The sequence below is a fragment of the Hemibagrus wyckioides genome, linkage group LG22 (assembly GCF_019097595.1).
Source record: "Hemibagrus wyckioides isolate EC202008001 linkage group LG22, SWU_Hwy_1.0, whole genome shotgun sequence".
Classification (NCBI taxonomy): domain Eukaryota; kingdom Metazoa; phylum Chordata; class Actinopteri; order Siluriformes; family Bagridae; genus Hemibagrus; species Hemibagrus wyckioides.
The window spans coordinates 13,853,399-13,881,322 of NC_080731.1; the positions used below are offsets into that span (position 1 = coordinate 13,853,399).

The 27,924-nt window shown below is 38.9% G+C and overlaps 1 long non-coding RNA gene across 1 annotated transcript; it reads right to left on the minus strand.

The window, feature by feature from the left end:
- Window positions 1-662: 662 nt before the first annotated feature.
- LOC131343570 (uncharacterized) lies at window positions 663-4,710 on the minus strand. Its single transcript, XR_009203149.1, has 3 exons — window positions 4,438-4,710; window positions 2,747-2,834; window positions 663-2,111 (listed from the first exon to the last, which is right to left on the minus strand). It is a non-coding gene; the product is annotated as an uncharacterized LOC131343570 (long non-coding RNA).
- Between the last annotated feature and the right edge of the window lie 23,214 nt (window positions 4,711-27,924).

Below are 27,924 nucleotides of genomic sequence, written 5' to 3' on the forward strand. Positions count from 1 at the left end.
TCAGTGTAGGCTCCAGAGAGTGTGTGTCCACAAGGCTTTAGGATGGAGCAAGTCTGTCAGTTTGTCTGACTTTCAATAGCAAAAGTGATGGTGATAGTGTTTTACTGCAAGTCAGAATAACATCTACAGACCTGAAGAGTGCTCACTGCAAGGAAATAATAGGAATCTGATAGGAAATAGGACTTCGTGGTTTCTTGGGGTTCTATATAATACTCTGGGGTTCTGTACAGTCTTAAAAATAAAGGTTCTTAAAGGGTTCAGGGTGCATGGTTTGATGAAGAACCTTTAACCTTCATGGAACCTTTTCATTGCACAAAAGATTCTTTGTAGTGGAAAAAAGCTTCTTCAGACTATAAAAAGGCACTTTTAAGAAAATTTTACCTTTAATATTCAAACAATTCCAAAATGTAAAGAATGTGTAAGAAGAAATCAGCGTCTTTACTTTTTGAATGATATGTATATGTAGATAACGCTATGAGATGTTTTGAAATGTTTATTTATGAATTATATCTTTTAGAAAACATCAAACCGTTTATTAACTTATAATTTATACTGAGTTGTATTTTCTTGTCTAAATTTGGATATACTAGTAATGATGATTATAATAATAATAATAATAATAATAATAATAATAATAATAATAATAATAATAATCTATAGATGGTTTTAAAAAAGAGCCATTCTACATAAAGTACCATATATGAGGTTCCATATATAAAGCAAGTACCATTTTACAGTGTAGTAATCAAATAAAACAAGACAGACTTTCGTATAGGATAAGTTGATGAAAATTATGCAATTATTTCCTCTGCTTATTACTCACACTTGATGTTAATTAAGATACTCATGGTTTTTGTTATTAATTAACACTAATCCCTTATTACTAGATTATTAACCATGTTGGTTTTTTGGGAGACTATTCCATGTTTTTAATGTGTAATACATTGTGTCTAGTTCTCTTGATTGTTTTTCGGATAGAGATCACCGATTCATTTCTTCATGGGTGTGTTGTTGACCCTGTCGTATGCAGGTTCTCGAACTCGAGCTCAGGCTTTCGTCTTTCCTCCCAGCCAGCGTCCAGCAAACACTCGCGGGCTGGCCGTGATTAATGCCAGCACCGCCCAGCCCCGGCCCTTTCGGCAGATAATGCCAGGCAGCAAGCGCGCTTGACACTTTTAATGTATAATTAAGTAGAAAAAGTCAGCACAGGCTATGCAAATTTTTTAAAATGATAAATGAGGCTGGGTGGCGGCAGGGATTGATTTGGTGTAAATGAAACTAATTAAGGAAATGTCAAACATAATTAATAAAACAGGTTTAAGCTGCAAAACATTGTCAATGGAATGAATGAGGAGGCATTGGCGCCCATTGTTTGGGCTTTATTTAGGCGCAGTGTTGTGCTTGTTCGCCGCACCCTGATGTGCTCTCCCCCACCCTCACGCCCGCCGCCACCGATTTCCCGAGAGGGCGGAAAATAAATTTGCTTGTCTCTTGGCTGACTGTAGAAATTAATTGCTGGAATCTTGTCCCATCCAAGTGTTACATTCCTGCGCAGGACATTAACATAACTAATTTGAAAGAGCCCAAATGACTGCATAATGGAGCACTGTCAGCATGCATGACACTCGCTGGTCATACCAAATTAGCCGAGGTTTATAATTGAAATTTTTTTTTTCCCATTCCCAATTTTTAAAATATACATATTTTTTCTGTGCCCCTTTTCTCTCCTCTCTTCCTATTGTATCATATTTTTTCATTTAGAATAAGAACAAGGGTTTTATAATTTAACAAAGAGTGCTTGACCTATAATTAGCGGGATGGCTTTGGGGAGGGGCGGCCAGGCTGGCGTGAACAGCCCGAGTCACATCTTTAGTCCCGGTAATGATGCTGGAGACCTTGCTGCCTCTGGGGAGGAGAAGAGTAATGGAATGGGCTATTTTTATGGGGACCCGGATAGCAGGGGTCCAGGGCGGCCGCTGGAGCTGCGCTGTAGGGTGGATCACACTCACACTGGCAACCCACGCCCTAGCCATCAGTCCAGAGTGTCATCCTCATTCTCCTCAAAACCCCGTTAGCATACGCCACGACCCTCTCCTCTCCAAACATCTGCTCTGCTTTCACACACACACACAGAGAGAGAGAGAGAGAGAGAGAGAGATATCCGATACCACCATATAGTTTGTTCGTATTACTTCTATCTTGTTACTGTGTTTGTTTGTTTTTTTCAAACACCCCTACAGCTATGATACATCTAGAGTAGCTTATGATCATTTCACTATTTTTTTACAGTATAAATACACATGGAAACTCCTACACATCATCCAATATTTCTCTGCAGCTCCCATCTCCCCGGTTGCTCCCCGCATGCTGTAATGATAACACCTACCCTGATTGTGAAGTGATAAAGATTTTGTTGTATGCAAAACCCTCAGTCACACTTTGAAATACAGTCCTTTCCACACACCAAAGCTGTTATGTCAAACCTATTATGTTGCAACGTAAATGTGTTGCTACTAACATGCAGCTTCTAATTATAACATTTTCCCCTGAAAGCTGAACAAGAAGTGAGGTGCAATTAGAGGTAGTTAGTAATAAGAGTGGTCAAGTGAGTAATGTTTCGCATTAGGCTTAAGGATATAATTTGATGTAAATCATTACCATTTGTGAGGTTTTTGCAACACTTAAAGAAAAAAAAAAACACATTCTCTCTCTCACACACACACATTAGAGATAGTGTTCAGATTACCTGATCCTTGTCCAGTGATTAAATCATAACCTCAGTGTTATGTGTGCTCTCTACACCAGCTCCAGCTCTCATCCAGATAAACATCTTTCTGATCAAGATCAAGGATACAACTTCAGAACCTGAAGACTCTAATATGAAGTTATTAAAAGTGAGTGTTTTGATCAGGCAAAGATCACGGTGACATTCACTCTACAGAACCTGTCTTATGAACTTGTAAACCAGTCCCTCAGGAATTTCACAGTTTTTTGTTTGTTGTTGTAGCCAAAAATGTTTGATTTTGGTGCATCTTTTTTTTAAAAAAAAAAAATGTGACTCAAGTCAATAGAGGTTTTTTTTTCTTCAGAAAACTTAAAATTACAAGCACGGGATTCTTCTACCAGTGAAGAGACCTATGTAATGACTTTCTATGACAGCTGTACTCATGAGTGACACACATGAATCGAAGAGGGATTTATCTGAATGCGTGTTGTGATGATGTCATACGATTCAGAAAATCTGCATAATTTCGTTGCTCGATTTTCTGTTCATTTCCACGATCCTGAAATCACAAAATCCTGGAGGGACTGGTATATCTCCAACAATCCATGGAAAACAGAATTAAAGGGATTACCAGGTTCCCAGCATTCATTTTTGCTCTCTCTGGGCCAAATGTACTTTACGTCACCCTGGTTTTGTTTGTAAATGCAATGAAAAAAACTGAAAAATGTTGGAATGCCATTCAAGGCCAATTTTGTAATACATAGACTGAGGTCCAACAGTCTGAGAGCACTAGGGAAAATGCTCTGGTTTGTCTTTCTTTTTTAATTTAACAGAACATATTTCATTAGAAATGACATTATCAGCAAAAACTTGAGTGAAAAGTATTTTTGTATTTGGTTCATCCCCCTTTGTGCTGTAATGACAGTGTGCACTCGAGCTGACATGAACTCTACAAAACCTTTTTGTGTAAAACCTTACGATCCATTTAAGATCAAATCTTTCAGAGTGTTGTCTGAACACATGCTTCTGTAGAAGAGATCAGCCTCAGCGAAAATTTGAGCTTTTGTGTGAAGTATGCTCAGTATCACATATTTGTTTACATTTAAATAGAGGTGCAACATCTTGTATATTAAATTGTCAAGACGCTGCACATTTTTGGGGTTTTTTCCAGTTTAAAATTTTTAAAAATCCCAAATTTGTAAGACAGTCTTAGACCATTGGACTCTATTAAATATGATGTGATTAATTACTAGTAGTAGTGGCCTTTTAAAGGCCACAGAAAGTTCCTTATTTCTTTGTATGAAGGACATCGAAGGAGACAGATACACGTCATCAGACACACTGCATACCTCAATAACTGCATATTTCTTTTCTGCACACATTTTCTTTAGAGCACTGAATTGCCATCATTTTCTTAATTTCACAAATCAAAATATTGAATTAAAAGTGTGATAAAAAAAAAGACTCTATCCTGTGCACATTTCATGATTTTATGACCTTTATTCTTGTATCTCGAGCCTCCTTTCTATCTAAGGTGTGTGTGCTTAATTGTCCAAACATGATAAATAAAAGTCAAATAAAAAAAAAAAACACAACTGACTGGATCAAGTGCTATATTTAAGCTGAATGTTAATGCGAGTGGAAGTCTTATTGTTCCTTTGCAGTAAGTGAAATCTCTGAATATGAGTAACTTTCTCTGTGTAAATACTTACATAACTTTTGGACTTTTGGTCACCACCTCTGAATACAGCCCTCGGTCTCTTTCTTTTTCTCTATCCCTCATTCAGCCTGTTATCCTCTTTTCGCTTCATACTGTACATTTCCTCTCTCTTGCCATTTCTTGTCAGTGGAATTCGTGAGCTGAGAGTTCCCTCCAAATGCCAGGGGTCACGAGTCAAACATATGCAGCATGTATTACAATTTATTACTCCACATTTGCCTTGAGATTTTGCTCTCCTGACAAGCTTAAGTAAATCATGCTTGCTGTTCGCAAATGGAGACAGAGCTGCGACTGGGGCCGGCCTTCTTACTACACGAGCTTTCGCAACATCGAAAAAGGATTGGCTGCAGCCCTTGAGGTTGTCACAATCCCAGAAGGCAGTGGGCTCAGTGCCACTGATACAGCGAGCCAGCCTCAACAGCAAGGCAGGTATTTATAGAAAACATATGCAAAAGGCCTGATGGTACCCCTGACTCCAGGAGAGAGCCTGTGACAGTTAAATACGGATGGAGAGTGCCGGCAAGGTCTAGAGCGGATTTAATCAGTGAAAGGCACCTCATTTCTTCATTTCATTTGAATATGGTGGACGGCAGCATATAAATACGTTCATTTCTCCCTCCCCAGCATATTTTTTATTCTTGAAGGCTCATTATTTTGTGAGGTGTAATAGAGAGACCTCAGGCCCTGGCCTTCAAACATGAGTTGTATTAATCAAAATTTACCCGCTGCTGACCAAATTTTTCTTCTACAACACCAAGGACTAACAGCTAGAAACTGAAAATGAGGGAAAAATCTAGTAATTGCACTCAATCTGATAATATATGACAATTTGTTTGATTTGTCTGTGATTTGCAACATTCTTTTAACCCTTAGATACTGTTCAAATTCTAAATCTGTTCATACTGTATGTATGAATTTTGACCCGCCCCAACAATCCCCTCATAACAAATCTATACTAAATTTTGAGTGTATTAACAGCCTGTCATGAATTGATGATTAATCCTTAAGTAATGTTTCAGAGAGCAGTGAAAGTGACTTTTTTTTAGGTGTTTCACCAATCTTTTATATAGGAAAAAAAACTACTCTCACACAATATGTCCTCTTTTATATAGCTGTCATGATTTAAATATATTTTATTAAAAATGAAAAATAGCAAGAACATTCTGGAAGTGTGGGGTTTATTATATAACTATTTATAACCTTTACAACTTTTATTTTTCACCTATCACTAATGCGGTTGTAATGCTTTACTTCTAAATGTTATGATCCTGATGGACAGATGTTCCTACAAGAAAAATCAAAACACAAAATAATCACTTGCACGGCAATTGCTAAAGCTGTATTTAATTACATAAATGAACCGGGAACCACTTAAAAAATGTAGTATGTTTGAGGTGCAGGGTTTAAACACTGCAGTGAAATGATGGCCATCAACCACAGGGTCATTAACAAGAAGCAACACAAGCTCTGTACCAAATAACTGATTTGTTCGTTTGTTAAATTTCTTTTCTTCCCTAGAAAATGAAAGATGACTAAATCAATCAATCAAGCAAAAAAAATTAATCAATCAATCAAATAAATTATGTAATCACTTAAACTCTCTGTCTGTGATAGTTCCATAACACAAATACTGCCATGTTTGAAGTTTCATATTCTCCAACCAGACATATAATTGTACAGCTGTTTCCTGTCAACACCAGTCAACATCTGCCTTAAAGGTGCAGTCAGACCTCCATCTGTACAGTGTTTTGTGTAAAAAACAGCTCTTTTATTCATCTTCAGTAACCTCTCTGTCCTTGTAAGGGTCACAGAGGATCTGGAGCGCATCCTGGGACACACCCAGGGCAAGGTGGGATTATATGCTGGATAAAATGGCAGTCTGTCACAGGACAACAGGAACACACACACACACATACGTTTACACACTCATTCACGCACATGGAGCAACTGATCATAGGCAATGGAACTCACCCTGGAGCTGCTCATCACCTCTGCACCACCATAATTCCCTGTATGAATCAACTCTATCTGCAATTTTGGAAAATTCGAAAAAGTAAAAACTTTTTTTGGCCTTTGTGCAAATTCTCCCACTTTGTGAACTGCAAAATCAGCTCAGTATATTTCTGAAACACATATTCACACAACTAAACAAATGTTTCTTCTCAGTTCTAAATGATGCATTCTTGAATAAAACAAAAAGTAGTAGCATAGACAGAGTAAAATGTTGTGTTGGTGTTTGCTAACTGTGCATGTGATGAAAGCAGTTCTTGGCAGTGAAACACTGAAGTGCTACTTTGATCCACCTTCGCAGGTTTAGCATCATCTGCTTGTGAGGGGAAAAAAAACAGCCAGCGCATCCTATAGGCACCACAACACCCACTTAAAGAGCAAAAGGTGAATGCTTTCAGTTATGCAACCATCCCTCAGACGCCAACAACACTCCTGCTGTTTATCAACTCCTAAAGAGAGCTGGAAGACAGAGGTAGAGGGAAAAAAATGATGCTGAGGGGGAAAAAAAGGACAGAGCAAATTGAAACTTGTAAAAACTTTGCGATAGAAAGAGCCTTGACCCCTGGGCACTCTCGTCGGAGCGGAGGCATTGCTGTAATCAATACGCACTCAGGGGAAAGCGAGCAGGCCACGGACCTTTCGTTCCCCGCCACGCCGCAAATAATGCCAGACGCTGGTTTGTTATTTTCCAGACGGTGAGAGAACAAGCAGGCGAGCGGCAGAGCGTGCAGGTGCCTCGTTCTGGGAATACTTCACAGCTATGAAATAAACAGAGTAAAAACAAAAAAAAACATCTCTATAGATGAGTGATAAACAATCATGCAGTATATATTACTGATCTGCTGTAGGCCAAATCCACTCGAGTAAACATCGGACAGTGATGCTTTCAGCACACTGCAAATGAATTTAGTAATGAAATAAAATGAATAAATAACTCTACAGCTGAGGCAGACATGCAATAATATAGGTATTGTGTCTGTCTGAAATGTCTGGATAACAATAATTACCCAGGGTTTTTTCTGCTTTATGATTGTGTCAAATATTTATTCAATTAAAAATAATATTCCTTGCAGTTGCAACTGCAATTTTCCCCCCTAATTAATATATTAGAGATTTTATTCTCAGAATGCAGTCTTCAAAGTCGCATTAAAAATCAACAAACTATTGGGTTGCGTCTAATGGGTTAGTCAAGGAAAAGTCCAGCCTGAAACATATTAAACATGATTATATTAAACTATTATTGAAATGATTAGCAGTCATTTTGCTAAGCTTGCTGTACCTTTGTTATGTCTCCTATGCTGGGGCATTTCTAGTGAAGTTACAATGATATTTATTAATAGAAAAACAAAATCACTGATTTCCCACATTGTACTGATCATATTGAAATGAATTGAAATTGATCATATGATCATATTGAATTTTTCACTCTAAACCCAAAACAGCAATAACTTGTTTTCTCACTCATTTTCCATCTACGCTGTCTCACAGTGACATATTAATGAGCTATCCAACATGGAGATGATAATTCCAGCTAGTAGCTCTGAGTTAGTGGAGACTCGACTCAGCTAGTTTACAATCTGACCAGTTTAAAGGTGTTAATGGGGATATTAGCATGAACGTTGAAGCTCTGATCTGTTTGAGCAGATGGGTGTACAGATAAATACAGCTGGACAGACTAAAGAATTAAAGTATTGCTGCATCGCTCACTTTAGGCTTTAGGCAGAGATGAAGGAAGGGTTCAATACCACTGAGACCACAAGCAGCATGCAGTTTAGATTTATATCTTAGTTTATGGCATTTGTTAGAAGCGACTTACATTTATCTCATTTATACTAGTTGAGAGTAAAAATTATTTGGTGTAATTGGTGTAAAAAGTCTGGATTTGGGTGAAATCGTTTGTTGTGATAATTGTAGTAGTGAATATAATTCCATAATTAATTCAAACTTTGGTGATTAATTAAAAATCTGTCCTGTAGTCCCTGCTATGCATAATACACTGCTACACTACTATACAACGTTTAGATTTAAATTTGTGTAATAAGTTTGCTTTAGGGTTGAATTTGGTATAAAAAGTCTGGATTTTGTTGAAATGATTTTATTAGAGAATATAATTCAGTAGATAAGTCTAACTTTGAACAAAACATCAAGCAAAAAGCTTCCTCTTATCCCTGTTATGCCTGATATACTCTACATCATCAGCTCACACAGTGACTTATCTTGCAGATGTGGACATTTATTAAGCCTTTTGGAAAGATTCTCCAGTGTCAGCAGGTTGAAACTAGTGTGAGGTAAAGCTATAACTTTAAGTTTTCTTTCTGACAGTAAAGTCTTTATGGAGGAGGGGTCTGCAGCTTTTCAGTAAAATGACTAGCCATGTTCCTTGTCTCACTAGCTTCAAGCATAAACATAGGGAATTGATGAAGATCCAACATTCTAACAGGACTTATTCAATTGCCCAGTAGGGGTGGCTTGGTGGTCCTGGTATTTGGACTCTCAACTTTCTAATCAGTAGCCCAACATTTTAACTTCCTTAGATGGACGGTGTTGTGAGTAATGTAGGAAACTTTTAAAACGAAGTTGAAATTGCCAACATGTTAGTAAAAGATGCTACAGCTCTACTAAAGTCAACTCTAAATTTATCTCAGATGTCATGTTAATTATAAAGATGTGGATTTCTCCTTTAAGGATCAAGCAAGTGCTTTCCAAAAGCTTTCTCTTCCAGTCTCAGGCATCTACATGCAGCTCAGAAACAGTCAATAATAATATTTGCTGATTGCTGATCTGATCATTTTTAAATGAGAATCAGCACATGCCTAACCAAATATGCTGACATACAGACACCTGTGGTACTGGATTATATCGATGATTATAGTGTTAAGTTAAATGTCAGTGTTCTTTCCAGGCTGAGCGAGGAGGATAGAAAACATAACCAGTAGACCAGAGATGTGGAGGTGGCACTGGACCTGTGTTCCTGGGGAGCAGTGCATGCTGGACCCTGCAGCACTGTCTGGCAGGAACTTGTACGCTTGGATAAAAACAATTTGGATAAAAACCACGCTCTGAGTTCATCCGTTCCTATATACACTTTAATGCATAATCATTTTTTCTGCAATTTGCAAAACATTGGGAAACTCGACATTACTAGGTAATAATTATAATTTGATGAGGCATGCTGTTAGAAACAATAATCAGCAGTAGGGTGGTGTGATATGACTTAACACTGGACGTATTCAATATTTTCCCATAGTTATTTTCTTATATCATAAGATTTTGGCAGCTTTTTGTCAATCTTAAATGTATTTTTCATTTATTAAAGAGCAATGTATCATATATTTTATCTGTTTAAAGTTAACTTTAATGTTGCACAATGTCTGTTAGTCTCTGTAATCACTTATTGTATCAGTTATAAACAATCATTCCCTTTCTAGCCTTGTTTAAACTTGAAGTTAATGAGACAACGAACATAGCTAATCATGTTACTGAGAAGCTGCAGACCCCTCCTCCATGAACACTTACCTGTGTGAAAGAAAAGAAAAGTGATAGGTTTACCTCAGACTGTTACAGCCTGCTGACGCTAGAGACTCCTTCCAGAAGATATAATAAATGTCTTCATCTGTATGACAAGTTACTGTGTAGACTGCAAATATTGCAGAGTGTACAGGACAGATTTTTGTCTACATTTTTTCAAAAATGAGAAATTTCAACAAAATCCAGACTTATTAAACCAAATTTTTACCCAAATCCAAACTCTGCATGTCAATCTCATTCGAACTTATTACACGAATGTTACACCAAACTGCAATTCAAACACATTTTTAATATTGACTCTTCTTTTGTTCTCTTAACTAGGTGGACTGTACTATCCACATCAGCTCCACATTGAAGTCTTGACATTTATGTGTAAGTTATTGACAAAATTTTGTATATCATATCATATATATATCATATATTTGGCAGGAAGGAATTTATATTCAATTCAGAAATTACGCTGATGCTCATGTTTCCTCAAAAGGTAACTATACTGATGTTACCAGGCCACTGGAACACAAGTGCACTTAAATATATACAATTGTTGAAAGGAAATGATTTATGATCACAATCTTCAGCGTTACTTAAATGAGGATGGGTTTCCTTTTGAGTCTGGTTCCTCTCAAGGTTTCATCATATCATCTCAGGGAGGTTTTTCTTGCCACCGTCACTTAATCTTAATCAGTAGAGTTAAAATGAAATTTTTATTCTGAATTTTTATATTCCTGTAAAGCTGCTTTGCAATAATGCCCATGGTTAAAAAACAAATGAAATTGAGTTGAATTGAAATGATCACTGCCAACCATGGAACATTTCTTATTGACAGTTTAATAACATCCAAAACTAGAAAATTCCTAAGCACACCTGAATAAACCTTAAATACAGCACTGATGAGCAAAATGAAAAATTATATTTATATAATTATATTTATAATTATATTTATATGTCACACACAGACATTTGTATACAGTTAAACACCGTCTACTCCTCCTAAGACTGTGTTTTAGTTAATAAATAACAAAATTAAAAAGAATAAAAGAATAAGAAATAATGGGAAACAAGAAATAAAAAGAAATCGAATATTTAAAGATAATTAAATGAGGGTGGATGAATTCAATTAAAGATGGCGGGTGAAAAGTGATCTACGCACAGAACGTTGTCTCAAGCAGCAGGACAAAACGATCAGTTACAAATTTATGCACCACTTTGCTGATGGAAAGAAATGATCCTGAAATCTCTGGTTTCATAGAAAACCGCAGCTCTCGCACTCACACAGCTCAGAAGCGACGATTCTCTGAAGACTTCCAGGCTGTCGTCCCACCAGCGAGGAGGCCGGGTGATGAGGTTAATTGTCTTGTTTTCCTGTAAGCTACTCCAACATTAAAAATTCATCATTTTGTCGCAATACTAATAATTAGCATTGTGAACATGATGACTGTGGATGTAAAGTGTGTACACTGATTTGAATATTGCTACGTTAGGAGCAGATCGGAACAATGCGGTAATTACATGATCTCTGAGCATGAAAAGCTTTTCTGCATTTGTAGGCACGGCGCGGTCTCTAGTACTGCTTTTGTACTTTTTAATCCTGCAATCATTAGAAACGTATTAATATGCAAGCTATCATTACTTTTTCATTTATCAGTGTCAAGAATATCGAGCACAATTAGAACGACAGGCTAATCTAAGCAGTGTATTGGATTCCTCGAGGGAAACAGATGAGTGTGTGTATGTGTGTGTGTGTGTGTGAGAGAGAGACACAGAGAGAGAGAGAGAGAGAGAGAGTTGGTGCTGTCACCTCAATGGCTCTGGCGGTTTGCCGACAGAGACAAATCCAAAATTAAGTGCTGCAGAAATAAAGACTTCTCTCTAGTGAAGTGTTCCACTTGCATTGAGCTTAATGTTGCCTACTCATTTTATTGGATTCTCTTTTGTCCAATCTCTCTCTCTCTCTCTCTCTCTCTCTCTCTCTCACACACACACACACACACACACACAGCCTCCCACGCACTTGATTTGTGGCCTGGTTGAAGTGGCTTAGTGAAAAAGGGCCTCTCACCCTGGTTGATGGTGAGTGAAACAGTGACAGCTATGTAATGGCCTCTTGACTCCTTTGTCTGCCTGAGCTGAATTTCAAAACATGCACGAGACCTGTATTATTGCCATTCACTGAGAACATTTACTCTGTCTCTATGTGGGTTTTACCCGGTGGAGTATTTTATTATTTTTTTATGTTATTACAGATAATTACTTTTACCTTAAGAGGCCAGTGAAATAACGTTCCGGCTCACAGATTCTCTCATGCTGTGTTCAGACGTATAGCGACTCACAGCGACCAGAGGCTGTTTATTTCCTATAAGTGTTGATGACTTTTGGCAACAGTGGCAAGATGTTGGCGTGTCCAGCGATGCGACAAAGTTGAGTAAAGTTTAACTACCGGCGGGATTAAAGACAGTAGAGTGCATGTGGCCCAGAGAACACACTGCTTCTACTTCATCTCATATGATATGATGCAGATGTACACTGCTGACGTTTATATACAAACGCCAATTCTCTCTTTAGAATATTTAATTTACCCAATGATAAACATTATTACTATGGCAACCAGTAGTATGAACGCCTACCGCCGACTTCATAGTACAGCGTGTGGTGAGTGTATGTGTGAATGTAGCATTAAACTCTATACACACTGTAATGTACACATGCTGTGTGCTTCATAATGCAAAGGAGAAATCCAGGTTCAGCTCAGTGTTGTGTAATTAGACACAGAAAGGAATATCGTACTGTCAGTTTGCTCCCAGTTTTCCCTTCATCCAAACTCGTCTTCTGCCTCTTTCCATTCTTCCATTTGCAAATGTAAGGATGATCCCATGACTGGAAAGCCTGACCACCTGGAGTTCTGCTCTGGGCCAGCACACCTGACTCTTATTTTTGTAGTGTGTGTGTGTGTGTGTGTGTGTGTGTAATTTGAGCTCTTCTCTGCAGCTTTCTGACCAGCCACGGGCTGCAAGTTTCTCTCTGTGTTCATATAATGGATGTGTCTTCATGCCCTGGTCCATCACTCTCTCTCTCTCTCTCTCTCTCTCCCTCTCTCTCTCTCTGCACTGTATCCAACTACAGTATGCACACGTGTGACTTTGAGCATGTCTGGTGTGAATGTGTGTCATGTTGCTTTATGCTGTCCAATTTTTATCCAAGGCCTTCTCTCATGTCTAAGCTTTGACAAGTGTCAGTCCTCCACTCTACACCTTTATCCCTTCATTTTCCCCCCACAGCTCTCCCTGAGGTATATACATGATACTGTACGACATATTGGGTCCATATTGGGGAGCATCGAGTTTTGGACCACGCTGTGAAGCCGAAGTAACCTGAGTCTCTTTATCTAAGCCTGATAAGATGTTTCACCGTTCCTCTTTCCTCACACACCTGCATGGCTATTGTGAAGTGTCAGCGATATGGTTTCAGGCGCGACAGTGTCCCATTATTAGCTGTGCCGTTAAATGGTTTGATCGACGTTATTTTGATGTCATTGTGCACAGCCATAGACATCCCCTGAACAAAACGAAAGCTAATCTGGAACACACACACACAAAGAGGCCCTCAGTCTATTCTATCATTTCTGTAGTCGGATTGTAGAGAAGGACGACTGGAGGGACTGCTTCTCACACAGAGGTGTGGTGAGTTGCTACAGCAGCCTGGGATGGTGTTAGAAAACTGTATATGTGTAAAAGAGCATGCGGGAGCTGCATCCAAGATATAAACGTGTAAAAGACGGAGGAGCAGCAAAACCTTGTACACACACACACACACACACACACACATACACACATACAAAGCTGTCTCACACAGGCTGTGTGTCTTGGAGCGTTTTGCTAATAACATGCAGAACGCAGAAGCTCGGCAGCTGAACAGATGAGAAAAGAAAGAGCTCTGTCCCTCTGAGGCCACAGCAAAGACAGCACACACACACACACAGTTCTCAGTACACAAAAGACAGGCCGAAACAAAGAAGGACGGCAGCTTAAAAAACATCTCAAAAATCTCATCACACACTTTTAGCATTTCAATAACATATGCCCACATTTGTGCAACATGCCACATAGGTGCACAAACACAACAACACACACACACACACACATTTGCATGCGCATACTCTAATGCAAGATGGGCCTTATTTCAGAGAGGGAGAGAGAGAGAGAGAGAGAGAGAGAGAGAGAGAAAAAAAAGTCCATCATTCGTGCATGACATGTCGGCGAGGATTCCGACTTAATGAGCATTTTGGCAGCTTCTGTCGAATGCAGACAGTGATTAACCAAACACTTCAGAGTACAAGGCACAGTGGTGCTCAAAGAAAACAGTGATGATCTCCACTTAATCGGCGAGAAGCCCAGAGCATCTGGCCGGGCAGCGTGGCGTGCCCGCTCCGATAGGCTGTCACACCTCCCCAGAGTGGCACGGCCATATGCTCGCTTCTCCCGTTCGCACACGACGAAGAGCGCTTCCTGACAAAGCGCCGCCGTAAATATGACATTCAAACAAGTGTGCCTGCTCAGCCAGAACCGAGCCAGGCACAGAGAGACACGAGAACCAAAAGCAAAGCACAGGGATGCTTCCCTCTCTCTGTCTCTCTCTCTTTCTCTCCCTCTCTGTGATTTCTCTTTATATATCCAGAATATGGTGTGTGTTTTATATCATTTTGCCTCTACATTCTTTTGTGGGAAGTGTGAGTTACACATACACAACTTGCCAAAATGAGATGTCGAATTTTTGTATTCAGAAATGAAAACAGTAACACAAACATTAACACTTTAGTTCACTTTGTGTTGCCTTCAGAACCCAGAACTGTGTATTGCTGGAAAGCCAGGCTTTGGGAAGACTTACACGCTACATTTCTCTACAGTACTTCTGATCTTGATGTAAACAGAAATAATATGATTACTGTCTTTTCTGCTGCTGCACTGCTCCGGAAAATAACATTTACCATTTTCTTTTCATGTTAATCGTCTTTTTAGTACATAACAGAGCGCTTCCACTGGATGCTTAATGCTTCCATTCTTCTGAAATAACCTATTTGCAACACACCCACACGTGCAAGATGCTTGGTTAGAGTAGAGAAGTGCTTTGCCTTGCTTGTTGTCGTGTGTTGAACACACACAAGCTCAACACACACATCTTCATGTTCAACACACACATCTTCATGTTGCATTAGAGCGACTTTGAACGCATTCGCATGGGAAAGCGATCGTTCTCACCTTGTGACGTGAAGTGACGCTTTTTTAGAAAGCTCTTCGGGATGGTGCTTATGCAATCTCCTGTCTTTCTCAAAATCTAGCGCTCTTCCTGTCTGTCTTGTTCTTATTTTTTTTGCTTTGTAGAACAGATATTTGGTGTCAGTCCATGTATTTCTAAATTCCTAACAAGCAGCTGGTGTGTAAGACTCTTAACAGCTTTATGCGCATTTGTTACCATTCATTCATATCATCTACAAAGATGGAGATAAAACATAAGAACGTTGTCCTTCATTACTGTCCCATTACCACTGATTTCAAAGATATTTTTGGCTTTCTTGTGCGAGTGCTCTCCAGAGCCTTTTTTTTTTTATTGTCAAGAGGATCTCAGTAAAAATGAGTTGCAGTGGGAGATAATGTCACTTTCTTTCATGGGCTTTCAATAATCATCATAAGAGAATGATTGGTGGACACAACTGACTAGCATTGCATTAAAAGACAAAGAGCGTCTGTCGAAACGTCCCCGTAGAAATGGCGAATTCCTCCGTGGATCGCCTTCAATTTCAAGTCACGCTTGATTAGCGGCTGCCTTCCACAAAAAGCGTCTTATTCCTATTCCTGAATGTTGTTGAAGAGCATTGTACAGGTGAAGCTCTGCGGATTGTCTTACTGTGTCACAGGCTTAAAATTATCTATCTATCAATCTATAGATAGATAGATAGATAGATAGATAGATAGATAGATAGATAGATAGATAGATAGATAGATAGATAGATAGATAGATAGATAGATAGATAGATAGATAGATAGATCTCTCTTCTATGCATGCCATACCGTTACCTTTTTAAGAGACCAAGACATTTTCAGTCACGTCCAGAGTTCTAGCAGTTACTTTGCATCTTCATATATATTAAATAAAAAACAGACAAACAAACAAACAAACAGGTCATGCTTTGATTACCGCGTGTAACAGCTCCAATGTCAATATATACGTTTAAAGTTCTAGCTGTTTTCTTGGATATATCACCTAATTGGAGTGTGTTTGTGTACTAACAAGCCATGGAAGCACACGGCAGTGTATCTCTAATTCTGCAAATTGTAGTGAGGAAAGAAATAATTGCCTTAATAGGATTTTGTCTATGTGATTTTGTTAATGGTCTGAAAATATACCATTTCAGTCTATTTAGTGGAGTAGAATGTGACTGATTGGAGTGCTTATCTATGCTTGTTTTTTTTCCCTGATTATTCTTTATTTCTTCACCAACAGCCAATTTTCTCTCAATTAAAGCATGATATTAGTGCTTAGAGAGTAAATGACTATGAAAACATTGCATTAATGTGCCGTGTTTTTGTGCTAATGATTATAAAAAAAAATAAAATATTTGTGCGTATGTATGCCGAGCCGTATGGAGGAATTGGGCTGTGTGGGTATGTGTGTGTGTGTGTGTGTGTGGGATATAAAAAAACATACAGATTTAAGTTGTTAAGGGCAATGTGGCAATGGAGGTGTGTATGCTTATGTGTGTGTTTGTTTGCATCTGTGTGTGTGTGTGTGTGTGCCAGGGCCAGTTTAAAGTGTTCTCCGAGTTGCTCGTCCAGGTACAAAGAGTCTGACTCTGCCAGTTGGCTGGAAGTTAGTGGGGAGCTGTCGGGGTAAATGGCAGCAGCTGCTCGCAGTTCTAAAGAGCGCGTCCCAGTCAGCGCGGGAAAAGCCGCGGCATCTACATTAATACTACCTTAATGGCCCATCTGGTGCTCCGTAGGCTCCCCCCCGCACTGTTCTATGGAGTCGTAGGCATTTGACAGGCCGTCTCCAGTGCGCCAGACGCCCAGCGCATGCCAAATGGCCGAGAGGCGGCCCGCCGTCGCCCCGATCTGTCACCAGCTCTTCCCACTGGCCGTCAAAAAACGTCCCCGGCGAAAGTTACAGCAAGGTTTCACACGTGAGCGAGCGTGGAGGACGTTTGATGAGATGACGGCTAGCAATCGACACCTCATCTACTCTCTCTCTCTCTCACACACACACACATACACACACACAAACACACACACACACACAAACACACACACACACACACTCTGTCTCTCTTTTGCATCCTTCGGTGCGTGAGTGATAGACCCTGTACGCTTTATCAGACGCAGAAGGCTGAATCATTTAAGAGGCGTGTAAGCTATAATTTCTGAATCTGCACATTTGTTTGACACTGTATTTAAAGTTTCAGAGAGTTTGTAATCATATGAGGAAAAGCACAAGTACAAATACAGATGACTGAATTGAATTTACTTAAAAACAAAACAAAAAAAAAAAACAAAACGAGAAAGGTTTATAAAGAAGGAGAGGACTAACCCTCAGGCACTCAGTGTTTTCTATCTGAGACATTGTGTAATCTCAGAAAATACAAATGGGATATATGTAGACGTGAAAGACATGAATAAAAATGTAAAAAGCAGCAAATCCATTCTGTTGTAATCACTACATGCTAGTAAATAAGGTTTCCGTGGGTGCTTGTGCTTTCTTTGAGTCGCTGCTTGATATTAGTAAATGTTTACTTAGCCATAGTGAAGGTTGTTTTCTGACCTAGCCGTGCACCAGACAGTGTGTGGGCGATCTGAAAGTTCACCGCCTAAACCGTATGAGATTTTCACATGCTTTTGTATTTTTTCCCCCCTATATTTAATGATTTAATGTAAATAGACAGGATAAGGCATAGAATCATTTATTATTTAAAAGCAAACAAACCAAAGACGAAGAAAAAGGAGGGAAAGTCAGGGAGAGGCCAGCGAAGGAACAGTTGCTTAGTTATCTGGAGGGAAAAATCTGTGAACGCACCGCAAAGTGTGTGTGTGTATGTGTGTGTATGTGTGTGTGTGTGTATTTTGCCACCAGCTCTTCAAAGGCTAACTCTGGCCTGTAACACAGCTGGGAACGGGAGTGAAAGTTGAAGAGTGCCTTCCTGCTTCTCCTCCTATCTGCTGATGCCTGATGTTTTTTTCTCTCTCTCTCTCTCTCTCTCTCTCTCTCTCTCTCTCTCTCTCTCTCCTTCTCTTTTCTTTCCAGTCTAAGATTCGTGTTGCCTTTCGCCCCCTCACTCTCTCTTTCTCTGTCTCTCTGGGCATCTCCTCTCTTCTGTGGCGCTCTCAGCCGGAGGGAGGTATGGAGGAAGGGGGAGATGGAGGAGAGGAGAGGAGAGAAGAGGAAAGAGAGGAGAGGAGATGGGAGGAGAGGGGGATGGAGAAGAGTAGGAGGAGGGGGTTTCTTGTCTGTGAAACTGCCCGTGAACTCTGCGCTAGCATTGGCGTGCCTCATCGCTGAACTTTCCAGAGCACTTTTCCCGACTGCGCTGTGTAGTAGTGCTTTCCGACGGGACGTAGAATGAGTTAATGCATCCGGAAAAAAATACAACTTCATAAAGCGACAATTAATAATTAATTAACACTGATTTGTCTTATAAATGTAAATTAATTTGCTTTTAATCTGTGCATTTTAAGCTTAGGCAAATTTCCTTCCTAAATTATTTCATGTAACTCTTATTCACTCTAACACACACACACCGTACACACACACACACCATACACACTCATCCACTGACCTGCAATCTCTCGTTCTTTCAAAACAGACAGAAGGATCCTGTAATCTCTATGCTTCAGTTACAGAGGAGTCAAGAGTTAAGGATATGGTGTTGTGTAAGAATTATCCTGAGGTACGTGTCTGCTCGCAGGCTGTGATTATGTTAGTGCTGCATGTAGCTAGTGATTTTAATTCAAACCGGGAAGATCTACATGTAATTAACCTTGAAGAATCCCCCACCCCCTCGATTTTAATTTAAGACGTGTGCTGCACTGCAGGGTGCGCGATTCTTCTTCGTTTTCTTCCTTTCACTCTTGTTTTTTTTTGTTAACATGGATCATTGTGTCTGGCTAAGAAGACGTGTGTGCCAGAACTTTAAACTGTGAAGAAGGAATGAGATGGAAAAAGGAACACGACTTAAGATATCATGATTTTTTTTGTACATTCATTTTGTTTAGATTTCTTTTTTACATCATAACAATATCAGGATGCTTGTTTTTTTTTTTTTGTTTGTTTTTTTTGTGATAATTAGCCAGTTAAATTTATGATCTGATTCGACCTTTTTGACTGTTGTCGGTGTGTGTACTGTATATCGATCCTTATCCACTAGGGGGAGCTTGTAATATACTCTACCTAAACTGCACCTTCATCGTGAAGTGCGTAATAAACATTTTGTTCTTTTCTTTTCTTTCTTTCTTTTTTTTTTTAGGTTGTATTTTCCTAAAAATGGCCAGGTGAAACTTTACATGACGTGACATCAGGTTTATAATAAGTATGATTCTTTCATGTACAGTAAGAGTCCTTGCTTTATGCTAGAACTACGCTACAACCGCAGAGGATGTTTTCCCTGTTTTTTTTTTTGTTTTGTTTTTTTTTTTGTGTGTGTGTGTGTGTTTTTTTCCTGAAGAAATCATCCATCTCCAGTAACGCAGAAGCTCTGAGTATGCTAATTCGGCTGCTCGAAGCCTGAGCCGCACCGTGTTAATCACAGTGAACAAGCTCAGACATGCTGCCAGTGATGATCTCCTTTTTTTTTCATTAAATACATGAATAGAGCAAAACGGTGCAGTGTGACTTCTGCACGGCGTGAAATCTCTATTATTCATCCACGCTAATAATAATAGTCTACATGCTTATGTTTGCGCTCCTGATACTAGACATGCCTAATAATGTATGGCTAGAAGTTTTGAAGTGTTCCTCCACTTGCTGTGCCGTGATTTGTAGTTAAATGGCACGTTAAAGTTGCCAGTGTAATCCTGCAGTGTTAGAGTTTATGATTGCATGTGTGTATTAGCCCCTTTCCTGTTCCCTCTGAGCTCATCTCTCTCTCTCTCTCTCTCTCCCTCCCTCTCTCTGTCTCTCTCCTCTCATCTGGATGATCTGCAATGACATTTTACATTCCATCCTTTATTACGACTCACTATACTATTCGTGGATAAGATGTGGTTAGTAGTTAACTACCTCACCTCTCTCTCTCTCTCTCTCTCTCTCTCTCTCTCTCTCTCTCTCTTGCTCTCTCTCTCTTTCTCTTGCTCTCTCTCTCTCTCTTTCTGGTCATTGTAAAAGAATGTAAAGCATTAAATCTTGAATTAATATCAGACATATGAAGTGCACATATAATTATAGTGCATAAAATTTTACAGTTTTGTCTGAAAAAAAGCTTTACGGCTATTCTTTTCCCTCAGCTTCTTTCCTAGTAATTACACCGTGTCAGTGTTTTTTTTCCCTTTATTTTTCCTAGGAAGGATCTCTTACCCAGTCCTGCATTATTTTAAATCAAACAAAATATAGGCTGCAATTCTTTTATAAATCATACTCTCTCCCAGCAGACTGAGCCAGTTCATTTCTGCACGTTGGTGTCTGTCTCGGTCCTGAGCTGCCTGATCAATCCAGAGAGTGACGTGCCGTGGCAGATGCAGCTCTAATTATACAGTTGTTTTAAGGTTGTCAGGTTGCAACAAGGAGGAAATCATCAAGGGAGGGGGTTTTGATGGACGGAGGGTGCATTTTCAGCATCTGGCAACCGTAGCAGCTGCTGTACCGTCGCCCGGTTTGCAGCTCTCTAGCTCTTTAAATATCGCCCCAATCCATCTTGTAATGGCAAGTGTAAATTACTTCCACACGCCAATAACTGCCTTACTATGATGTTTTGTCCTGTCATATCTGGCTGTATATTGATTCCACGTTGCTGTTGATTAGCGCAGGCACGCCTCGTTAAAAAGGAAGTGTCCACCCTGAAACACATGATGTTCATGTTGAGATGTTTGGGTTTAGCTTGTTTTGTGTGTTTGTGTTTTCATTCTCACTGATCTGAGATGTCAGTGCTTGTCTGTCTCTCTGACGTCACTGCGAGGTTTTGCTTGTGTGGTTACAATGCTGATTGTTGTGAGAAATAACATGCATCTCAAATCAAAGTGCCGGTCAAGGTTCTCTGTTAGCTCCCAAAAATAAACAAGCAGACTGCTTTGTTTCTCGTCGATTTAAAGCGCTGGACTCAAAGTTCCAGAATGCAGTGCTCTGGGTTATAGCAGAGACTCGGCTCCTTTAGCGAATGATGTGTGAGATGAAAAGCACAGTGGAGAAGATGAGAGAGCTAGCGGTGGTGAAGGAGCTCGACAGACAACAGTGCTATTGCATCTCTTTCTAGTTAGAAATAAAGCAAGCACTAAACCTCACAGTCACCAACATCAGCCAGCAGTCGAAACAAACCAACACATCAATGATAGAATTATAATTTGTGTAGGTTTACCTGACATTTTACAGATAGTTTTATTTTGCTTACATTCTGAGTAATAATACATAAATTATGAGTGTGCAGTATTAGTATTAGTGATTAGGATTATGATGTCACTGATAAGGTCCTGATTCAGGAATGGCTCAAGGTGTGTGTGTGTGTGTGTGTTAAAATTGGTGTGCTCAAAACTGTGCCTATGTGCACTATGTTTTTATACTCCTCAAATACTTTTGTGTACTCTCCACATTGGCGTTCCATCTTGATAGAGCTATTATTTGGCGGGTCTGTATCACTCCAGATGTGAAACACAAAAAATCACAATACTGAGTAGACACTTGATTTTCTCAAATATATAAAGATGTACTGTACAAAGATGTCACCGATATATTATAGTAGCACAGATTGTGCAGAATGGAGTGTAATGAGACTTTGGTCATTACCCAAAGAAGTAAAAGGCATAAGAGCAAAAACATCAGGGCATGACAAAACATCTCCGGGATCCAAAAAAAAAAAAAAACCCTCCTCAGACTCCTAAAATTTAAACTAAAACTAAACTCAAATTTCATTACAAAATAAAATTGGACACCTCTGAAGATCACAAGTTAAAATGGATGCAAGCTGTTCTGGGTAAATTTTTCTTATAAAAAATATATTGGCTCCCTGGTTTGATCCTGAGCTTGGATTACTGTCTGTGTAGAGTTTTACATGTTCTCTGTGTTGTCCGCGTGGGTTTGTTCGGGTTCTCCGGCTTCCTCCCACCTCCCAAAACATGTACATAGATTAGATTCTTCTTTTTTCTTCATAACTAAAAACTCTCACCAAATAAGACTGTAGTCATCGTGGAACACGTGGGATGGAAATAAACCTGCATGTGTTAGTTTTTATACATCTCTCTTACTCTCTCTCTCTCTCACTTTCTCTCTCTCACTTCTCTCTCCCTCTCTCTCTCTTTCTCTCACTTCTCTCTCTCTCTCTCTGACAGTCAGGAGTCAAGAGAAGCCGCAGTGCCCACTCAGCATGTCAACTATGCCCTCTCAGCCCACATTCCATTCAGCCAAGCACTCAGGTTAACACACACACACACACATATTCAGTATGCGTCATATGCTAAGCTCCACTGCTAATATAAATCTAAACTAATATCAGCTGCTTTTCTACTGTGACTTCAGGACGTCTCTCGCTCTATTAGAAGATCTTATTTGATTGTGTTAAATGCTTATTACTGGTTGTTCTTTGCTTGACCTGTTTGAGCATGTGTGTGTGTGTGTGTGTGTGTGTGTGTGTGAGAGAGAGAGAGATATGCATCTGCAGGTGCAGCCATTGCGCTTTTTTAGTTTGCATTTTATTTTTTTTTCTGTACCTCTTCTTGAAGCGAACAGATGTTGGGCCAGCTCTCAAAATCAGGAGCCGTAACCCCAGACTATAATCAATGTGATTTCAATCAGCAGTTCGCCTCGTGACCCACTTGTTTTCTCCCGGAGCTGATTGTGATTGCCTGCTCTGACGAGCCATACCCACTATAATTAACCTTCAAATTATACGTGTCCCAAAACCATCATATAGCTATCCGTAATCTCAAAATAACTCTACTTTCAGGTGATGGTGAGGGGTGGGGTTATCGTGTCAGTCTTGCCAAACTTTCAGGACTGTTATTGTTCGACGTGCCTTGCACACCAGGAATCTGCTGTCTGGTTTGAGATTTTTGTAATAGATCTGATGGATTCCTTTCAAATGAATGGTATTAGTATTGTAAGTATGTATATATGGTGAATGTGCTCCATAATGACATAATGACAAACTCCCAGAGACTACAATAAAGCAAGTCTCAGGGTTTTTTTTTTTTTTTTATGTCTTTTTTTTTTACCCCTGGAGATTAGTAGAATGCAAACAAGGCAACATACGTTATTTCAGCTGCATGGACAAAATGTGATGCTATACATTTGGGGAAAGAAGAATCTTCTTTGTTAGTTGATTCTCCAAAGTTTTAATACTAGACTAATATCACAATTACATGCAAAATTGGTAAGAAAAAAAGAAATCAGGTTTGGTCTTGCCACAAGATTTTAAATTCATAAAAAAAAAAAAAAGAAAGAACGCTTGAAGCTAAATTGCTTTTGTTTGCTTCCTGTGCACTTCCTGTGAGGGGAGCAGGTGATTATGGTGATTAAATTTAGATTTTTTTTCTTGGTATTGGCTTGCACTGATATTATGCCTATGGTAAATGATTCATCAATGACGGAACAGGGTTCTTGATGGGGTAGAAATTTGATTTGCACCCTTTAATTGAAGCAGGACGCTGCTCAGCGGTAGTTTGTATTGTCCATACTTGCCCCATGATGGGGGGTAAAAGGGGTTTGTCTCCCCCTCAGTGATCCAGACTAAACATGTCCAGGCTAGACTGAGAAGCTGTCCTAAGTCTAGCTGCCTGTGCCACCGCCAATGTACTCCAATTAAAGCCCACAGGAGGCAGTAGTGCATGTTTGCGTAGCTTCCACCTTTTTCTCTCTCCTCTTTTTTGCTTCCTGTGTGTGTGTGTGTGTGAACTATTCAAAATGTTCACATACATTAAATGATTGTTACTTCTGCAACAGAATATGGACTGAAGAAGGAAATAACCTTTCTTTTTTTTTTGCTTTTATGTCAAATGGGTGAGCATAAACTAATAGAAAAACAATTTAATTGAGGAAATGGCAAGCATTGAAATCAGCTAATCTGATATGAGTCTAGTGCCAATATATTGCCGCTTGAATAGCCCTACTAGTAGTTTTCCCATTAATCACTGCAGATTTGGTTTAATTTAACAATATGGAGGCTTCCAACCTCATTACAGGCTTCTAAAGCAGCACTTGATCGAGCACATCCTATTATTTTACATTTTATTTTTTATTTAATTCATTTTTCTTTTCTTTTTTTGGTATTTTTATTTTGTGCTCTGACAGTTATTTGTGTGCACAACTTAATGAAGCCACAAGATACTGAATCTAGGTCATGAACTCGTAACGTGTGCTCGGGATACAAACTATTTTTTAATCACATTTTAATTCGCTATTAAATTACTAAAATAATGCTGATGTTAATTTGTTAATTCATCACACTCATCCTGTAAGGAAAATGTGCCAAGATTTGAAGGATAAATTGACTGAGGACTCATCTGCTACGCTTACAGCTCACTTTAAGTGAATTCATTATTCTATCTATCTATCTATCTATCTATCTATCTATCTATCTATCTATCTATCTATCTATCTATCTATCTATCTATCTATCTATCTATAGGTCTTTGAGATGAGCAGTGTCTCTAATTATGCTGGTTAAATAAAAAAGAGAGATAAATTATCATTAAAAAATCATTTAATGATATAATAACTAATAGATGTTTTTTTTTTTACTTATGTATTTAACATTAGCTCCCTCACTTAAGCAGATACCCGATATTCAGAACAAAACAAAACCAAAAAGTAATACACTTTATTGTCATTCTATACAATACACCCCAATTTTGTGTGGTAACTCTCACACATCAACAGGGACATTTATACACACCACTCCTGAAAGGAATTTACATTAAGAATAAATAATAAATAAATAAACACTATACACTGTAGCATGTATAGATGTGATATCTTGGTTAGTGAAGTGTACATTGAGAAGTTTTGTATATACTGCAATTTGTATAATGTGAGAAAGTGAACTGCATTTTCCTCAACCTCCATCTCCTACAACTTCTAAACAGCGCTAAAGTTTATAGTTACACTTCAGCTCTGAATAGTGATTAAATCCTCATTAAGCACACTTTAACTCAGCCATGAATCTGGCTCAGGGTGCACAAATAAATACAACAACACCAGCAAAGTCTACACAACAACACAGTCTACCATTTAGCTGGTTTTAATAATGAGAATAATGGGTTTATGCCTTGCTGGGGTTGGAATAGTAGCTCAGTGTTTAGACTGTGATCAGAATGTCATGAGGCCCTTAAACCTCACCTGCTATGTTGTATGAAAGAGATAAATGTAAGTTTCCATAAAATGTAAATCTCAATATGATAAAATGATGATTTAATAGATTTATTAGATGAACCAGCACATGTTGGCACATCTGAAGGCAGGAATTTACAGACTATCATGTATAAAACATACACTGTTTCAGTAAGGATGCATATTGTACTGTGTTGATGCATCCAGCTGCCTTGAACAGGTGCTAAACTGGACAGTCAATAGTTGCTTCAAGATCTGAACTGACCTTAGCTACTCTAAACAAATGTTCTGTGTTGTTTTTAATGCTATGTGTACAGTATGTGACATTATTTCTTTGTAAATCATCTGCAAAAGCATTTCATGGCTGTTTATCAGTTTGTTATATCTAGCGCTACACTGCATGGTGAAGAATATTAATATAAATGTCTAACATCGTGATCCAGCAGGTTTATGAACAGATTAACCGGGTTGTGTCAGGGTCAAGGCTGAATCTTTAAAGGTCTTAACACAGGTCTATACATCAGTATAAACATTTTGGTGGTTGTGTTAGCTTTGTTAAACTGGAACACATTCACAACTCCTGACATTCAGAGCCTTTGCCTTTGAGTTCTTCTCAGCTCCTAATGGCCAGCACTGGTTTGCAGGTCTGGCTGTAGAAGTCTTTTCCCCCTGCTCTGCATCATGGACATGCCCTCGGCTTCTCACTTCTGCTACTATTACAGCTCCCTGCACTTTTTAGCCTGCACCTCTGAGAGCCCCAACTGCCAAACGAGGTGAATTATGGCCAGTTAGATGAAGTGGACTCAGAGCCATAGGGGAGAGCACTGAGACTCTGGAACTAAGCACACTTCTGACCATTAAAAGCCAGCCTGACACGGGCCCTTCATCTTGCCTCATCGGTGAGACATGTGCTCCCAACCTCCTGCTCCCTGAGGAGGGACAGAGTGTCTCCTCAGCTCTCCTCTCCTTCACCATCATTATGAGTTAAGCTCCTCACATCGACACACCTCTGCTTTCATTACAGGCCCTGATATACTGAAGGTTTGTGTGTAAATGTAGTGCAAACTTGATACCACGCCTATAAAAAAAAGTGCAAGCTTATTTATTCATTAACACAGGATTTACTGAGAATTTAATCTTTCACATGAGTAACATGACACATTTTGTCAGATTAAAGGATTGTGTGTGTAAAAAATAATGCAAACTTGATAGCACAAACAACCCCCCCACCCCCCCAACCACACACACTTACACACGTACAGCAACAACAAATGGCTAGCTGATTTCTGATTTTAGGAAACAAAGGATTTGTATTTTTGACAATACACAAAATAGCATATATGAAATGTTTCACATGTCTTGCATTTCAGGGTGTTTATAATTACAGGTTTATAATTATAGTGGTCAGACTGATATTATTTAATAAGTCTCATTATTGGGACTTCATGCCTTAGTAAAAATATTCAGGAAGTTGCTTTCATCTTAGATGTGTTTTGAACACCTGCATGTCTGGTTCATGCATCATTTAAACAAAGCCTTTACAAAGTGTTTTATTAATATACTGTATGTGTTTTGTTTTTGTATCATGGATGTTTTGACATGTCCTTACTTTTGTTTTTATGTCTGTTACTATAGCATATTAATCACAAAAGCCTCATCAGCACAAACTGTGCTACAATAATACATCAGTGACGTGTATGTACGTTCGTATTTTTTGAGAAGTTTAAGCTTGGTTAGTAAAGATATCTTTTTTTAAAGACACTGAAATAGAGCTATAAAACACTAAATGTATTCTCCCATGACTTTCTTTATAACATGTTGTGAATATCATCCTGTTCGTTCACTCACATCAAACGACACACTGACATTTTTTTTGTTGTTTTTGAAAGGCTTTATGTGAAGGAGGGTCAGTGGTCATGAATACTGATGTGTTTCACATCTGGGGAGATAAAGACCTGGCCCATAACGGCTCGATCAGTGTGGGGAAACTAAAAGAAAGAATTTGAGGAGAATTAAAAAAAACAAAGATGTTCGTGTTTTTAGGACAGTTACATGATAGTGCTCACTCGCACACTTTTTTAGCAAACTTTGAATATTTTGATTAGATTTTTCAGACTCACTGTTATTAGTACATATTTTACGTCAGTTCATTTTATCCAATATCTATTCTGTCTTGTTATCTATCTATTATGTCTTGTTCTCAGAAATCACCAGAACCATTTAGCGCACTCAGCACACATTTACATTTTGTTTCCTCTCTTGGCGTTGTGTGTTATCTAATCCATACAGTTTTTTTGGGTACATTTTGTATAATAATACACAACATGTCCACAGTTTGTCCAAGTGTGTATGCAAAAAAATGCATGTATTTTGGATCATAATCTTAATTAACTCAGGGCCTTTATGTTATTCTATCTTCCAGTATCTCTCCCTC